Below are 13,578 nucleotides of genomic sequence, written 5' to 3'. Positions count from 1 at the left end.
TGAAACAAAATATATCCATCTTTTCTACATTTGTTAACAGGTCTCTCTTAGAACTAACTGTGCCTTTCCATTGCTGTCCATATTTCATATTTGCAGTTATATGAATGGAATTTTAAAAAAAAAGGTTTTACTTTTAATAAAATAAATAAAATTAGATGGAAATTGTATGCAGGTGAGCAAATAGTGGAATATTTTCAAGAATTAGATTATTATTACATAGATGTCAGCATCTGTTGCCCTTGAAAGAAATATTTTAAAGCAATTGCTTTCTTGCCAAAGACGACCATTTTGAAAGCAGTTGATCAGATTTGTAAGGAAGACCAGAGAAGGGTTCATGCAGTAAATACTTTGCCTTTCTATAGCTGTCCAATAAAGTATATTCATTAGCTTAAGACAATGCTTTGCATATAAGTAGGCTCTTTAAAACATGCTTCTTGTATTTAATTAAATGTCTAAATCCAAGTAAATTGATAAATGTGTTCTAGCACCTATTTTTGTCTATAATTTGTATCCATTTGCTACTGCATTAATGTTTCATATTTGATGAATACAATGTATTAATCACTTCTTATAGTAGTTTAATTTTTTGTTTTTGAATTTTGACCTCTACAAGATTGTTGCAGTTTAGATTAACCACTATGCTCTCTTGTGACTGTATTAAAACTAATTTTCAGGGAAATTATATTTGTAAATAAGCAGATTAGCCCCACCTGATCTATTTGGTATTTGTAAACAGATAATACACATTTACAATCTTACTGGATTTATACTTTAGGTAAACAAATCTGTATTTTATATATAGTCCAAATTACTCATTTTACTGATCTAGAAAGTTCATATGAAAATATTTGCAAAAATCCATTTTAATCTTGGGACTAATGTTGGTAGTACTCTGTTTATTAACCCAAAGAATTTTGACTTTATTCAAATATTATATTAAAGCCTCTGAAAAAGATCTTCCCAATTCAAAGATTTGAATTTCCTACCTTACACAATCACTTGCAAAGGCACAGTCATAGCAGCCATCTTTGTGATGTGAACCTGCAAACGCAGCCTTCTCAAATTTGTATTATAGTACCTTTATCTATCCACATGGTTTCCCTAATTGCCAAAAGAAGAAAATTGGTTGCCCAAGAAAATACTTTACCAATTTCTTTTCCCCATGTGCTTATTAAAAAGAACTAAATCTCTAAATACCAACATTAAAGTTTCAAAATATTTTTAAAAAACTTAACAAAAGCAGGGATTATTATGTTTTTTTTTTCCTTTTTAGGCAATTACACCTTAACACGGACATACAAAATCTTTCAGGAGGAAGACATTGGGAACTTGTTCTCATTTAGGTAGGTATTTTCTGCCCATCTGCAAATCACCACAATCAGGTTTGGGGAGGAAATTATATTGCTTAGTTAGTCCTCACCTGGATGTTTACAAATGGAATTTATGTGCATGTATATGATTAGCAGTATTATTTAGCCTTTACTCTGGAGCTATGAGTGCTTGAAGAATTGAAGGCTCAGAAATAACCCTTTTCACACACAAAAAAAGCCCTAGGCCCTGAGTTCAATGGTCTTTATGTTCTTTCTTCTGCAGCTCTGGCTTAGTCTAACCATTCCATATTCATTGCTGTAAACTAATAATGTTGAATTCAGTTGATTGTATTCTCCCAGCAGGCAAAGTTTAATGTGCTATTGTGCTGTTTGGACGATTAAGGTTGGGGAATAAATGGTTCTTCCATTTGTTTAAACTGATATGTTCCTTGGGAGTATGATTACCTATAACACTTAGAAGTTAGAACACTTAAAGATATAGTCACACTATATGTTACATCTGGTAATTAACTGTAAGCTTACATAACACTGAGTGCTTCCTATAGTATATTTGATATAGTTTTGTATCAGTATATCAGAATATATAGACTATGAAAGTCTGAAATTATAGGCTCAGATAATCACTACTGGAAGGTACCATTTGATACCCTCTAACACTCTTTACAATTCATAAATCCATGATCCTATGACCTTGGCTTTTGTTGGGTTGGCCTTCTAGACCAAGACTGACTAATCCTGCCTTATCATTTGACACTTTATAAAGCAGAAACCTAGAGAGGTGAAGTGAGTTATAAGGTATCAGCTGGTGAAATCCATGTTAGATACTGATTCCCAGCACAGCAGTCATCCCACTATATCATATTGCAACTTTCAATAAGCTCTTTTGAGGCCCCTCCACCCACACACACATCATTTGAAATGTCCTGTGCATGCAAATTATATCTTTAAACTTATTTTTTCTTAGTTAAAAAAAGATAGTATTAGTTATAAAATTCCTAAAAATGAAATCATTGCATTTGTCTTTGTGTTACTATCAATTAACATTTTATTCATTAAAGTCAACATATATTAAATACTCATATACACACAACACTATGGTAATTGTTAGGAATATAGAAATGAACAACAACGTAGTCCTTGCCCTCAAGAAGCTTAAAATCTAGTAGGGGGCATGAAATATACACAAATAATTGTAATACAAGTCTTTTTTATTCTTTTTGGGGGGGAGAGAGGGGTTCCGACTTGTGATTTTATTGGAGTAGGGAATTACTTGTGAGGACATTCCCTCTACTCACACACATGCTGAACACTTTCTCAGTAATTTTCTGTCCTTGAGAGTTGCCTCAGGGCACTAAGAGGCCAAATGAATTGTCCAGGGTCACACATAGCTGGTATGTATCAGAGCTAGGACTTGGACTCTGGTCTTCCTGATTCTGAGGCTAACACTTTAATACATAGGGGAGAGGTAAGTGTGGCATGAAAAAAATTTAGAACAGGTTACATCTTGTTTGGAGGGGAGCAGTATAAAGAGAGGCATCAAAGATGATAGGATATTTGAACTAGATTTTATAGAAAAAGAATTATTTAAAAAGATGGGATTGTATGTGTACATGTTGGTGTCAGAGGGAGGGATAGATGGGGATCCATTTCAAACATGGGAACATCTGGGGGAGAATACAGGATAAGATCAGAAAATAGTAAATAATTCAGTTTGTTGGAAGCATAGAAAATAAGAAGGGGAGTAATGTGAAGAAAGGCAAGATGGAACCAGATTGTGGAGGTCCTTGAATCCCAAGCTAAGGAGAACAGATAGTGTTCAGTAAACCTTGAGAAGCCAACGGAGTTGTTTATCAAAGGAAGAAGGCAGGAGGCTAATAGCATAAGAAAGAGGTGATGGGGACCTAAAGGAGGATGATAATAGTGACAATCAAAAGGAGGGGATGGATGAGAAAGAGAGATGAGAGAGAATCAGTAGGACTTAGCAACTGATTATACAGTATGGGCAGGAAGGGGAGTGGTGAGGAAGATGAGAAAGTCCAAATTTGTTCAGGGGTCTGTTCTTCCCCCAGATACACTTAATAGTGCGGAAGCACAAAAGGAGGTTTTCCAGAGTTGAAATTATGAGGAAGTGAAAAATGGAATGTCAAAGGGGGTAGGGATTGAAGGATGGAGTAGAGTTCATGAACCAAATGGCTTGAGCATAGCTAGAACAGCTAGATGGACCAGGGAAATAGAGAGGGTTCAGAGGAACTGGTGGTACTAAGGAAGACACAGCGAGTTCAAGAGGAATGAAAATGTGGAAGGTAGGACAAGACACTGACTAGTCAAGAGAAAGAAATCTGAGAATTCAGTAATTTTGAGGTTCATTAGTTTTGAGTGTTATGCCCGTAAATAACTGAAATATAATGAAGATGGAGGTCGGTAAAAAATTGAAGAGGTTAGGGAACACAGAGGCTGAAGTGTTCAAGGGGTCTTTGATATGAATAGTGAAGTTATCTAGGATGATAGCATAGCTAAGGGGAAAGAATATTGTTGAAGCAGGTAAGAAAATGACTTGTAGGTGAGTTAGTGGCAGTGACAGATCAGAAGAATGGTTTAATTGAGAAGTTTAAACTTTAGAGGGAAACAGGTTTTTCAGTGTTGGTGACCAAGTAATGGCATCTTGTTTGGAGAGGAGCAGTATAAAGAAAAGCATCTGAAAATGGCAGTGGTAGAGTAATTCCTCCTTCTGGCACAATGAAGCAAGGGAAATAGGAGTGGCCAGCATTGGATAGTGTGTTCAAGGATACAGTGCCCTTGTGGAAAAGCCAGGTTTTGTTTAATCCCCAAAAGGAGAAAGAGCATAAGGGGATGAGTCTGAGAATAAAATGGAGTCTGTTGCTGACAGTAGAATAGGTGTTGCAGAAGGAGATAGGGAATATGGAAGAGTTTGCTGAGATAGGTCATGATATTGCTATAGGGAGAAGTAATGGGGAAAAGGATTTGTATCTATTGAGATAAGAAAGATGAGAGGAGTAGGAAGATAGAAGGTAAGCTGGAGGGATTTGTTAGCCACAGAAAAGGAAGAGCTGTGGGTAGGCAGCAAATCAGTTTCACAGTTCTAATTAGACCGTTCATATGATGGAGCCTTCACTAATCAATCCCACAGGTGGCTACCAGTGGTTTGATTGCAGCCGGGAGAGCCAGTGATTTGGGCCCTGGAACAGGAGCTGAATTGGTCCTATACCTTCAGGAATGGCTTCTCCAGGTAACTGATAGTCATTGATTGTACCTAGGCAGGACTATAGGTTTTGACTCCTGAGGAGGAGTATTTATATATAGGTTTTTTTTTTAAAGACTGAAAAGAAGCATTATTGAAGAGCTTTAATAACTTAAATTATTGTATTTGTCTACCCAGAAAATTAAACAGCAGACCAAAATATTGAATCTTAATCAATGCAGATACCACATCATTTGGATCCAGATATATCATCTATTCCATATATTTTGGGGGTTTGAGTCCATACTAGGGGTAAGCAAATTAGATGGGGTCTAGAGTACAACATGCAATAAGATATAAGAGAATTATTTTAATGTAATTCAAAAGATCTGTGATATCATCAGTGTATGGGTTCTCCCTCTAGTGATGTGAGTTGTAATGCAATCTGTGCTTTAATAGATGGCTTGATGAGTTGATGTGGCTAAAAAAAAAAAGGGGCAACTGGCAGCCATCTTTCTGAGGAGCCTCTCTGAACTTAGTTAATTCTCAAATGACATTAGCTCATATTCAAAGCTTTTAACTTGGTAGGCCTGGCATAATCTTCAAGAATCCAGGGTCTGACATTTAATGAAGGGTCTAAATATTTGTAAATGGCCATATTTTTAACATCTCCATCTCATGTGTTACAGTGAAGACTCAAAGCCTCCTATAAGAAAATATGGGGGAATATAATTTTTGAATTTTGTTTGGGATATTGTTTGCCTTGGCTCATCTTTGTTAAGAATCCATGCTTTTGCCCATAAACCAGCTCTTTCCATTCAAAGATTTGGATTCACTTCCTGGTCCATGCTAGCATGAGAAGATTTTCTATTATTTCCCAGTCCACTTGAAACAACCAGTGACCTATTGTGATCAGTACTATAACCAGTACTCAAATTATCCAGAGTTTTGCCAGTTAAAAGAGATATTTTAATATAGAGGGGCAGTATAAAGAACTGGCCTTGGAACCTGGAAGTCTTGGTTTCATGTCCTGGCTCTGATACATACTAGCTCAGTGGTCCTGGGCAAGTCCCTTTGCCTCTCAGTGCTCCAGGCAACTTAAGACTAATAAGTTCCAGAGAAGGGACTGACTGGTATTATTAGGGGAGTTTTCTCCTCTGAGAGTTCCTGATACCAATAAAATCACAGGGCAGTTCCTATCTCCAGTCCATATTTAATATAATATAAAATATGTGATATTAAGGACCACTGAAAATTGATGGTCAGAAGCAATGGTTTTACAAACCTTTTTTCTAGAAAATTAAGTGAATATTCTTGAACCAATAAACAGTTGCTTTTAATGGACAAAGAAAAATAAAGTTATTGATATATGAAACATGAATTGTACACATTCACAAGGGGAGAAAATAATTGCAAGATGTTCTTAAGTCTCATCAGCATTGATCATGTTTAGGAAAACTAGTTAAGGTATCAATAATAGAATTAGGGTTAGTAACTGTGGAGTAAAAGAGGAGAACCAAATAGTTGTATTTATGCCTTAAAAGCCATGTTCGGATTCTGGCAGTCATTAAGTCTTTAAGGTTTAAAGAATTTCCACAGATCGCAATAACATGTCAATACTATGCCAAATCAAAACTAAAATGTTCTGCTCCAGTACTGTATTATTTCTTTGGAATTATGATCAACTTAGACAATTTTTATCCTGCTGAAGTGTAGCTATGCAAACATGTCGAAATGCAACAAAAAAAAAATGGTTAGCAAGTCTTGCTAAATTGGGGAAACTCTTTGGAAATTTGGAAGTATTCAATTCTTTAAGAATTGCTTTGTTATTTTTATGCTGATTAGTGTCCAGTTTGCTCTGTCTGATATTCCTGTGCGATCCACACAAAGTATTATGAATAATTAAGGAAAACTCATTCTTTAATATATATTAGGTGCCTTGTTGGTACTTATAGGCAATTTTAAAATAAACAATGTTCTTTTTTTTCCAGTAGACCTCCATATTGTTACTGCATTCAAAAGTAATATAATATTTTAATGACTTTAAATAAGCACAAAAGAATTGAAAATAATATGAATATCATTTTCTTTCCATCAACACAATTATCCATTTCTCTTAATGTCACCACTATCCTAGTCACCAAGGCTAGAAATGAGATAATCATCTTTGACTCTTCCCTCTCCTTCAAATCTACATCTAATTTGTTCTTTCCCTTACACCTACATCCCTTACACCCTAATTTAGGTTTTTAAAACCTTTCACCTGCATTATAACAGTAGCCACTTCATTAGTTTTCCTGTCACCAGCTTCTGTCCTTTTTAGTCCATCCTTTTTCCAAAGTAATTTTCCTAATGTAGCAGTATGAAAAGATCATTCTCCTGTTCATAAAGCTTCAGTGGCTTCCTATTGCCTATTTGAATAAAACACAGAATAGAGGTGGACATTTAAGGCCCCTAATAGTCATGCTCCAGCCTTATTTTCCATATTCTCCATTGCATAATCTATATTCCAACCAATACCTATTCTCTGATCTCAACCAACTCTTCCCTATGTCCATTTCTATGTGGATGCTGTTCTCTAGGCCTGGTACATCTCCCATCTAGTGAAATCATTTTCCTACTACTACTCTAGGTTTAGTTCAGGTTCTACTCCCCCCATGACACCTTACTAGATTTCTGCGACTAGAAGTGATCCCTCCCTCTCTCTTTTTCCCCTCCTCCTTCGCTCTCTCTTTCATGGAATTCTCATATATCTCCAATAAATTTAAAACTGTTCTAACTTATACTATAGTTACATGACTCAAGTTTCATCTCTATGCAAAATTGTAAGTTCCTTAAAGGTGGGAAGTATGTCATTTTTAATTTCTGTACCTTGCACATAGTAGGTATTTAATAAATTAGTATTGCTTTGACTCAAATAGATATAAAGAAATATCACGAGTACTTCTTGACATTTAATTTAGTATAGTTATAGCTTACAAAAAACTTGAAAGGATGCTAACTAAAAAGATGAGTGTTTTGTTAGATGTGCTTTTTTGTATATACATGTTCATCTCTTCATTTAGTAATTCATTTATTCAGCAAATCTTTATTACTAATTTTTTCTTTGATTGTTAAAAGCAGCCATTTGATGGCTCAGGAATATTAGCTCCATTTTCTAGAAAAACAAGATCTGTAAAGCCATTGCTTTGACCCTTATGCTTACCAACTGTTTCTTTGTTTAAAACAAAGAAGAAAAAGAAGCATTCCTCGCCCCTAATATGATATAGAGTCTATATGTTACTAAATATCTGTATTAATTGGATAGTTTGAGTACTGTTTACAGTTATCCTCACAACATCATTAAAAAGATGTGGTTGTTTCAGGTAGAGTGGATAATACTAAAAAATCCTTTTAAGTTTACAACAGAGCAGGAAATGGTTCCATATCTATTCAATGAAAAAGCACTAGTATATGGGTAAAAGTATGGATTCCTAGTAAAGCTGGGAAGGTTTGAAAATTGCACCCCACTTTATGTTCTTGTACTGGAACATGGAAGGCTTTTACTTGATTTGACTTATCACAAATAATACCTACATGCTATGGACTATGGAATAATACATACATATCTGTTACTGGGTCCTTTTACTAATAAATCATCTTTGATGAATGATGATAATGAGTGTTTCTACTATATAGAAATAGGAACTTGCAATTTATTCAAAATTCTGATCATTAAGCTATTATGTGCATGCTATTATACTATAAAGTGCTATAAACACAAAGTCAGCAATTAATATATCTAAATTCACTAATTCAGTGTATATATTTGTAAATTTTATCTAGTAAATCTAACCAATGGTAGCAGTAAACGTCCATCAGTGGCAATCTGATACAAAAACAGAACATTGTTTACAACGCTTAAACAGTGAGCCTGTTTGTATCATGATTGTACCAATAAGAAAAGAGTAAAATACTAAAATTTTGAAGTTGAATGGTCATTTTAGGTTATCTGCATGTCACAGAGTTAAAGTAAAGTTGATTTCTAAATAGGATCCTACTTGGCTGAGATAAAAAAAAATTCCAGTAGCATAGCAAAGCACTTTTTTTAGCTTTTACAAACACATAGAAATACATATACCCAAGTCATTGTTACTTCCACACCTGCCTATTTTCAAGCACTTCGTATGAGGGCTTATGGTAGATAAAGGTGGGAACTAAATGGGACTCCTACCATCCTCTAACTACCATTTGACTTTCCCTTCTTGCACTCGCTCCAAACCATCCACTACTTCAAACTTTGTGGAGGGAGAAGAGGAGTGAAGGATGAAAAGGTAAGGTGGGAAGGCAGGGGTGAGGGAGGGAAAGGTAGAAAATGGGTTTTCATGAGGGATTTATTCTGATAAATGGAAGAATAGAATAAAGAGTGACAGAAGAAGCTGAAGAACTCTGTGTCCTCATTTATCCTTTCTTCCTTTGCTCCAGTCTCAGATGAAGAAGTGGCCTTCCTCTTTGCCAAGGCTAATAACCCTGACACTTGTGGCCTTGCTTCCATTCCTTCTGGTCTCCTCTGGGGCCTTGGTACATCAGTGATTCTGTCATCTCAGTTTCTTCCTCTCTTAGCCCTTTCCTGCAGACAAATATACTCAAATTTCTCCTGTCCTTTGAAACAAGCAACAACCTTCTCTTGAACCTGTCATTCCCTCAAGATGTCCTACATCTCTCTCCCCTTCACTGCTAATCATATAGAAAGATTAGTATGCACTTGCTGCCTCCACTGCCTTGCCACCTACTTACTACTCAGTCCTTTCAAATCTGGCTTCTGACTTCACCTGATAATGAAATTGCTTTCTCCAACATCACCAAAAACCTCATTGGCAAATCCAGTGGCTTTTCCTCAGTCCTCATCCTTCTTAACTGTTCTGCAGCATTTGACACTTTGAGTTCTTCCTTCTCTTCTCTTTTCCCTTTGTTTTTTGTTAACACTATTCTCTCTTGGTTCTCCTTCTGGTTCACCTGATCACACTCATTGGTTACCAAATTGGTTTATATTGTCTCTCTGCTGAACCCTTAAGTGTGGGTGACTCCCAAGGTTCTGTCCTTATCCCTTTTCTTTAAATTCTCGCCCATATTGATCGTATTCATACCTCTACTTATCAAAACTATGCAGATGAGTTACAAATCTCTGTATTCAGCTCAGGTCCTTCCTGTAACCCCAGTCCAGTGTCACCATTTGCCTGCTGTACATCTAGATCTGGGGATCTGAGTCATATCTCAGCCTGTTTAAGATACCTAATGTTTCCCTCCAAAACTGTCATCTTTCCCAACTTAATTCATGATATCTCTATTTCCTTGGTCACCCAGGTTCAAAATCCCAAATTTATTTTTGACCCTACCTATGCAGTTACTCTTCACGTTCATTTTGATTCCAAGACTTTTTAGTTTCCCTTCCTTGTTGTCTCATATGTGAACAACAGGGTATAAGGGAAACAGCACTAAATTTGGAGTCATATGACCTAAATTCAGCTCTGGCTCTGTTCCTTACTAGATATGTACCACAGATAAATCAGCCAACCTCCGTAACCCTCAGTTTTCTCACCCATGACATGATACTATTAGACTAGATCAACTCTTATTTCTAAGGGTGTTGATCATTTAGTCATGTAAATCCTGGATTTCAACTATAAGAACATGGATCTAGTTGAACTCTCTCATTTGATACATAAAGATATATATGCCCAGGAAAGTTAAGAGGCATGCTGAAGTTTACATAGATACTAAGTATATTATCTCTGCAGCTTATTATCCACGTAATCTTATGCAGCACTCAGCCCATTCTCTGTAAAATGAAGGAGATGGATGATAACTAAGGATACTTCCAAGTTCTAGATCTTGTGATTCCTCCTGTGACCCCAGGTTAGGAGGTGGCACTAGCCTACTGCAATAAAACCTTATTGACCACAGTTTCTCCTTGTCTCCACCCCATCATTCACGCTGCTTCCAAAATAATTTTCCTGATGGATAGCTCTAAGAATACCGTGTAGATCTGACCATTTCTTCCCTTGTGGAAAACCTTTGATGTTTTAGGAGAGGTTGTTGTCAGACACAGTGCCTTCGTTGGTTTGTTTTGATTAATTGCATTTCTTTGTTACAAGGGAAGGTTTTCTGGGGGTGGGCTTTTTGGAAAGTGACAGCAATGTAAAATAAAGCATCAATAAAACATTAAAAAAAACTTTCATTGTTTCCCTATTGCCTTTAGGATTAAATAAAAATGCTATATACCTTGATGTGTAAGGCCCTCCACAGTCTGCTTCCAACCTCTCTTTCCAGACTTATTTCATATTCAGTTAGCTTAAATTACTAGCGGATCCTTGATTTCATTCTGTACTCTCCCACATTTTATACATTTTTGTAGTCCATCCCTCATGCCTCGAATGCACTTCCTCAATTTCAATTCATTTTAAATATCATGGCTTACTATGGCATTATGCCATGCAGTGAGAATACAAAAACAAAAATGAAGCCCTGTCTTTAAAGAGTTTGTATCTACTGGGTTTCTAGTTATTGAAATCCTTATCTTCCTTTAAGAAGGCAGATCAGGTTCCACCTCCATGAAGATTTCCTTTCAAATGAATTCAGTCTCTCTGTATCCTTCAATTTCCCTAGAGCATTTTGTCAAGACCTCTCCTGTACTCCTTTCACAATTTACTTTTTGTCATGTTTATTTGTTCTCCTCTCAACCACCTCCCTTACCGCAGAGGAGATTCTGTGCTATTTCAAAGACTCACAAACATTCAGAGTTGGAAGGAACCTCAAGAGTTCATCTGGTCTAATCTATTACCCACATAGGAACCATTCCTAACAGTTCATTCATCCAGCCTTAGCTTGAAGACTTCTGATGACCAGGAAACTACTGTTCCTCCCAAAACAGTTCATTCTACTGTTGGATATTACTAATCATGAGGAAATTTTTCTTATAATGAGCCAAAATTTGCCTATACAACTAATATCCATTGCTCCTATTTCTTACATCTATTTAATTCCATCTTACTAGATTTGGCTCATTGTACTAGACAATCAAAGTCTTTTTTGGATTCTGACTTTCTTGTACAGTGTGTTATTCCTCCGAAATAGAGCCACTTACTGAAGCAATCTGAATAGGGGCTATTTTTGTGAAATCAAAGAGTTTTAATAAGAGGAGATTTGATTTATTTCTCCAGTCACATTTGACAGAAGCATTTCCACATGAGAAATCAACATTCACACATGGGAGGGGAAAAGGAGAAAATCCACACATAAGACTTGCCTGTCCAAATGAGATTTATTAAGGGATATGCTTTTCAGTGGATGGAAGCCTCAGGATGGGCTCATGAACTCATAGATCTAAATATGGAAGGGGTACCTCAGAGACTATCTAGTCCAATCATATCTTTACAGGTTAGGAAACTGAAGCTCAGGATGTTTAAATGACTTGTTAAAGTCTAAAGACTAGAGGCAGGATTTGAATCCAAGCTTTTCCAACTGCACGACCAATGATTTTACTACTTGTAAAAGGAGGGTACTGTGAATCTTAAGTCTTTGTCCAAACAAGATGGCTTTAAAGCTTTCCCCTATTTCTAATATATTGTCATGCTGCCAAGGGCTTTAGGGTGCTGATTGGTGGAGATGTCATCTGTTGCTACCTCTTCCAGCTATGTTCTTTGTGATCTTGGAGCATTCTAATGGTTGATGGAAATGAGATGAGATTACCCAGTTTCCCAAACTACTTGACCTTTGCTAACACTGGGGAAGGAAAAACTGGTATATCTTTTCAATAATCCCAGATGCTGTAAGGTCACTTGGACCCTCATACAATATTTATCTATGAAACTATAATTGCGGAGACAAGGTGGGTGGGGCTGGGGCATCTCAGTTATACAAGTGCAAGCAAAAGAGCAGTTACTTATGTGAGTATTGTACTAGCCAGTCAGTATTCGATATGAGTATTCCCAGAGACTTCTATCTTTTAATTGCCTACCACTTGCCAGGGAGATGACCTTAGATTCCTCAAGAGATAAAGATCCCTTTGATATAGTTGCTTACAGATTTTCTTTTGGAATTCTCTATCAGTACCAATTCTACAAGGGAGGGGTAAATAAACATTTAGTGTTCCAAGCTCCCAACACAGATGAAAAACATGTAAACATTTTCTAGCAAGCAATATCAATGCATTTGACTTTTCAGAGGAAGAATGACACAGTTACAAGAATTCTAAGAAGGAAACATGGTTACACATCCTGATAAAGATCATGGCAACTACCAAAGAAATGGCAATTACACTTTAAGGGGGCCCACAGTACTCTCTTCATTTCTAAAAATTTAAAGACCTTGGCATTTATACTTTTATTCAAGTCTTCTAAAAATATAAAATACTATAGGGCCACGTAGAGATCACCGAATTACTCTTCCTGTCCAAGGTGACATTGGCCCACTAATGACTACTCTTTGGATCTGATCATTCAACCAGGTTCTAATCCATCTAATGATATTTCCCACAGTTCTCCATATTTTGCGTAAGAAAAGATTTTCTCATGTTTTGATTAAATCTTGTTAAACTAGAGCTATAATACTCTTGACCTACCAATCAAAAACCTGTAAAAAAGGAAAGGGAATGAATTTTTTTTCTTCCTATCCCCTGATAAAGATAAATGTTAACTGTGGTAGTAAGACAACAAAATTAAAGGTATAAACTGGTGTGGAGGGGATGAATTATTTCTTTTTGCAGATGATGTCAGTTTACTTAGAAAATCCCAAAGAATCATTGAAGAAAATAGGAATAGCTGCTGTGAAGTGGCATGATAAATAATAGATCATCAATACTTCTGTATAATATTAATAAAAACTAAACCATCTATAAATTAACTTACAAAGACAAGATTTATGTTAAAAAAAGACAATTGGAAAAAGGTATTTACTGTACATGGTTAGATTGCTAATGTAAAAACAACAATTTAAACTTATGTATAAATTTGGCGCTATACTGATCAAATTACAAAGGGTAGAACTAGACAAAATAACCCCCTCCCAAGC

General features: G+C 36.1%; 1 protein-coding gene across 7 annotated transcripts in view; it reads left to right on the top strand.

The window, feature by feature from the left end:
- The window catches only part of NPY5R (neuropeptide Y receptor Y5), a 176,926-nt gene that overhangs the window by 4,263 nt on the left and 159,085 nt on the right, over positions 1 to 13,578 (top strand). For 6 of the 7 annotated variants that reach the window (XR_005010641.1, XR_005010640.1, XR_005010643.1 and 3 more), the window contains 2 exons: positions 1,274 to 1,343; positions 4,480 to 4,578. The gene's annotated coding sequence lies outside the window, so the exon portion shown is untranslated. The remainder of the gene's footprint in view (positions 1 to 1,273; positions 1,344 to 4,479; positions 4,579 to 13,578) is intronic. The other variant, XR_005010644.1, reaches the window with a different exon arrangement.

Source organism: Trichosurus vulpecula, chromosome 6, assembly GCF_011100635.1.
Source record: "Trichosurus vulpecula isolate mTriVul1 chromosome 6, mTriVul1.pri, whole genome shotgun sequence".
In the NCBI taxonomy this organism is placed as follows: Eukaryota; Metazoa; Chordata; class Mammalia; order Diprotodontia; family Phalangeridae; genus Trichosurus; species Trichosurus vulpecula.
This window is presented reverse-complemented; position numbering and strand designations above follow the sequence as displayed.